Here is a 5,778-nt window from a genome sequence, read left to right on the forward strand (position 1 = left end):
TTTTCTCTTCGTATCATCACGACCGTAAGGAACTTTATCCAACAGACTCTGGCGACCGGTGGAGTCGTCCGGCCGGTAGAGACAGAGAGAGCTACGGCAAAAGATATAGGAATCGACCGCCCAGCATGATATGGAGAGACGGCACTACATACAGTCTTTGTACGACTGTATGAGTCTTGGCATTAACGCTTGTCGTGCCGGTTGGCATTTTTTTTTTTTTTCTGCTGCCTGGCCATTCTATTAATCTCCGTTGGAAGCCTCCATCCCTTTCTGATAGTGGAAGGGATGATTTTTATGTGTCTATTTTGGTTACAGCCAAGAAATTTTATTCAACTAAGGAAACGCCAAGCTTCCACCTCAAGCCTACCACACTAGAGGCAGTGAAACGACCAGAGGTGTCCTCACGGTGAGACACAAAACTAATAAAGTGAATTTTCGCAGACAACATTTGCTATATTTGCAGATACTTTAATATATTATAAACAATAATATAATTAGTTACTGGCATATCATGTCAAATATTGTTGAAGAATATTCGACATGACGATGCCTTGCCTCTACTTCAAAATCGAATGTCCCCCTCCCAACGCACACTTGTTATTACAGCTACATCTGGTAAAGAATGGGCGAGATGTAAAACGGACTTCCGTAAGAATCAGTCATTTTTCTCAGTGAAAGGACAGATTCTGTCATATTCACCTTTCTTATGTGAAACTGAGTGATTTCTTATAGTTTCCAGTAGATGGGCTTGCTATAACTCAATACTGTGGGGGCAGATATAGAAATCATTAGCTGGATGAAAAGCTTTGGGTACAGTCAGATTAAGAGGAACGAGCGTCATTCCTTACATATTAAGAATAATAACAATAAAGAAGGTATTGTGATACCAAAGTGTCTCTAATGCTGTACGAGTCCTTCATGAGCAACAATGCCAGTCAACGATGACTCCCCGAGAGACACCAGCGCCATCTTGGGCTACATTACTCAGAGAAGGTCTAAGACAGAGCTGTTTGTTTATCCTCCAAAGTGGCCAGCACCCACCCAGGCTCCTCCCCAGTGTCCACCAGCGATATGTACCCAGGTTTCTTACTATCTTGGGGTGCGCACCGTAAGCAGCCAGCTCACCCAACCAAAGGCCAGCCAAGGACATGTATGTCTTACCTATTTCTGGCCAAGTCGTCCATGCCAAGATCCTCCTTGCAAGCTTCATATACATACATACATATATATATATATATATATATATATATATATATATATATATATATATATAAATATCTATATATATATATATGTATATGTATACATATATATATATATATATATATATATGAACACACACACACACACACACACACACACACACACACACACACACATATATATATATATATATATATATATATATATATATATATATAAAATCATGTGATATGTAGACTTCCCAATGCCTGGACAATACTGTGAGGGAACAACAACGTATGTGTATGTGTGTGTGTGTGTGTGTGTGTGTGTGTGTGTGTGTGTGTGTGTGTGTGTGTGTGTGTGTGTGTGTGTGTGTGTGTGTGTACGTACGTGTATGTGTGTGAGCGCGTGTGTGTGCTTTTGTATACATATGGATGTGTGTATATATGTGCACGTGCGCCCTATACGTTACTGTATATGTGTATATATGCATGTGTATGTGTGTGTGTTTACCTAATTGTATTGATTTAATTGTGATATAGGAAAGTAGCTACACTCGTGGAGTCCTCTTTTTCTCTATCATGTATGTAGTTTTGATTTCGTTTTTCTGCTGTGTGTATTTATCCAACTGTATTCAGCTAACTAATATACAAGAAATGAGTTAAACTTATTGGGTCCTGGCTTTTTTCAACTACCGTACCTAATTTCAAATCCGCTAGTGGTTTAGCTTGAGTTCAATAATCTTGTAATATATTTCATGAATTAGTACAGCCATGACATAGATTCTATGTGGAAAGCTGTTTCTTGATATCCCTTAGAGAGTTTGATCCCATCACGCTCTCCCATCCCTAATAAAGAGATTTTTTTCTGTCAGTTCTTATCTACTCCTTTTTACCTAAGCGCTACTGTCTAGTCATCTTATTCTCTTAGTTCCTTCAACGTTGATATGCCCTCTACTTCTAATCTCTCTTCTTGCTCTTTATCCTTAAGGTCGGGGGCTAATTGGGTTGCTTCTCTTTAAATTCCCTCAAGCTATATATTGTTTTTGTGCAATTATATCGCCACTCCATATTCTAATCAAGGACAGATCAGACATTCTATGATATATATATATATATATATATATATATATATATATATATATATATATATATATATATATATATATATATTGGTTTCCTTCATGAATTATGTATGTGTATATGTGTGTATTTGTTCATGTGTGTTTCGCGTATCTAATTGTAGTATGCAGAAAAGAAGCAAAGCTCATGAGGTCTCATTTCTTACCCTAATTATTATACATAGTTTAAGAATCATATATGTTTCCCGATTGGGCTATATAATCTTATTCCTGTTATCATACATGTATTTAACTTCATGTATGGTACCTGCTTGGGTTATATCGCCTTCTTGGTTATTCTTGGTATCTAAGGATTTGCAATGGAAACTATTTCTTCACATAATTTTTACTATGATTTCTTAATGCCCTTCCCTGTATCAAAGTACACAGTCCACCCAGCCCTCTTTCTCTTGCAGCCCATCAATCACTTGGGTAACAGTTAATGATGTTGAACACATATGATCTTTCACACATGAAGCCTGTCTGTCAGAATGTTCATCTCTTCAAGGCCCCTCGATCTTTCACAGTTCTTTTACAGATTTTCACTATTGTGCTGGTCAGTCATTCCGATCTGTAATTCATTTCTGTCTCCTTACTTCCTGCTTTATGATTTGGTACCACGTTAACATTTGTCCAATCATGTGGCATTGTTTCTTCCTTCATTGAATCGTCTGCTAGTTGTCACCTACATACTTTAAGTTTCCAGCTAGTGAGCCCATTGAGCTCTGAAGTGTGTGTGTGTGTGTGTGTGTGTGTGTGTGTGAATGGGTGTATGTTTGTGTGTGTGTGTGTGAGTGAGTGGGTGTATGTTTGTGTGTGTGTGTGTGTGTGTGTGTATGTGTGTGTGAACGTTTACGTATTTGCGTGTGCACATACTGTTTATATGCATATGCTTAAATGTTAGCAGAATCAGTAGAAAAATATACAACAAATTACATATGTTTTACAACCTTTACTAGAGTCCATGACAGTACGCCTCTTGCCTTCTAGCAGGTAATATTTCCTATGCTCCTGTACCAGACACTACTTCATAAGAATAGATTGTTTTTCCTTAAGGTCGTTGCTGATCACGAATATTGTATGTGTCGCATTGAGAAACATACCCCTTTTAGCAGCGACGACATAACCTGCCTCCCTCCCACCAGTGATTCATTGAGAATTCCTGCATAAATTGAATGAACAGGAGCGCAACAGCGCAAAGGTCTGTATGTAGGTTTATGGTTAGCGAGCTGCGCGACCAAGAGAACCAGTTTTTGTCAGCGGTGGAGGGATGTAAATAACAAATATAGCTAAGGTCAAGGAAGAGCGAGAGCAGGCCAGGCTGGATAACTTTCGGTAAACGAGGGCAGCAGCAGCAGCAGCAACCCCCGACTGTGGGTCTGCCTCTCCTGTATCAGAATGAAGTAAATTAATGTCGACGACTTGACATCAATATGTAAACAATGCGTCACTTTCAGCCGTTGTCGATGTCTGTATGGCGGATTTTGGCGTTGTTGTTGTTTTTAATCAAAAATATATATATATTTTTAATATCTTGGTCAATATCTGGCAATGATAAACTTGGGAAATCACAGAGGTATCTTAGTCTGAATTTATGTAAACCTATATTGATAGGTTGACTAGTGACTTGTCGAGGGAAAATGGGGCGGGAAATTTGGTAAACATAATGGCTGAATTTCGTGTATTTATCATGGCGGATATATATTCTTCGCTAAAGCGTCGTTTACACCAAGGTCTAAATATACAGGTCAGACCGTTTGAATTATTGTGCGCAGCTTCTGACGTCATTAGGCTGGGTCCGTTTTCTCTTTGTGAAACACTGAAGAAAACTGTGAAACGCCAAGGAAGACAGGAACTATAATATTTTATATATATATATATATATATTATATATCATATATATTATATATTCATATATATATAGACAGGAACTATAATATTTTATATATATTTATATATATTTTATATAATATTTGTCAGAATATAACTAATTGCGTGGAGCGGTGCGAGCGAAGGCAACGACATTCCCGAACGACGCACCAGCTTCAACTGACAGCTATAGGACCCGTTAACCCCACTTTGAACAGCCAGGTGACGTTCACGGGCCCGCTGCGCCAACTCCCTCGAAATTCGGTCGGAAGTGGTTAGACCTTATATCCTTAGATCTTGGTTTACACAGCGCTACTTTTATTCGCTTTGGATAAGCCTATTTCGCCAGCGACTAAAATTATGAATTCGCAGCGTCTATTTGACGTTTCGATAAAGTCAAACATATTCAACATTATCGCTCGCGTCTAGCGTTTCAGTAGCTAATAAAAAAGCTAGCGTCTACAGTCAAAAACTACACAGTGTAAACTGCCCTCAATTGTTGGTTTGTGATTCTCAAATTTCATTTAACTGATTTTCTAAATCATTATCTAAATTTGTCCTCATGCTAAAATGTGTACTTTATCAATATTGTTATCTCAACTGATTTTGTAGATTATTGGCTCGGAAAAACATCACTACATTAAAATTTTCATATGTGACAATCAGTAGCAATACCCATGAACACTATAACTACAATTTAAAAAAAATAAAAGATATGTAATATTTTTCCCAGTTTCTAAATTCAAAATATATAAACATTCATTATTAAGATTTTGAGTATGATGTTAACCATAGCAAATATAATTTTTGCTCCACTATTTTAGCCAGCAATGGAGATCTAGATTTCCTTTTTTTTTTTTTTTTTTTTTTTTTTTTTTTTTTTTAATAAAAAATGTAAAATTTCAGACATTGTCAACATTAAACATTGTGCTCAATTGACATTCTCTAAAAGTGAAATAAATAAATAAATGAATAAATAAACAAACAAATAGATAAATTAAAAAAGATAATGCTTGTTTTTCTGTTAATAATTATGTACATTTCGATCGATTACATGCATGGATTCTTGATTTTTTCTGCCGAAAAACAAGATTTCCAAATGCAGACATTTTGCACAAGCGTCTGGCGCGAACGATAAGCGTGTAAGCTAGCTTTACCTTCCACTGTAACACTGAAAAGAAAAGAAACATAGAAGAATATAGTTATTGTCCGAGAAACCAAACGAAAAATGTAGATAAAAGATATGTAATATTTACAGTATACGTAAACAATAATAACGCTAACAGTACGGCGATGATCAGATGATGATAATGATAATGATGAACCAAAGTGAGGCTAGTCCGTGTCAGCCAAGTTGTGTCGCTCGTCAGATCGGGGTGGCACGATGCCAGAGGGTCAGCCAGATGACGTCATCTGTCACCTTGTTTTCTTCAGATCTCTTCTACAGTGTGTATACGTGTCTATGTGTGTGTATCTACCTAGTTGTATTTTATGGGAAGAGAGCTATGCTCGTAGTGTGTGTGCACATGTGTACGAGTGTATATTTACCTAGTTGTATTATTTGGGAAGGGGAACTATGCTCATAGTGACCAATCTTTGGATCT

This window comes from Oratosquilla oratoria, chromosome 3 (assembly GCF_046742065.1).
Source record: "Oratosquilla oratoria isolate Oo_2021 chromosome 3, ASM4674206v1, whole genome shotgun sequence".
Taxonomy (NCBI): domain Eukaryota; kingdom Metazoa; phylum Arthropoda; class Malacostraca; order Stomatopoda; family Squillidae; genus Oratosquilla; species Oratosquilla oratoria.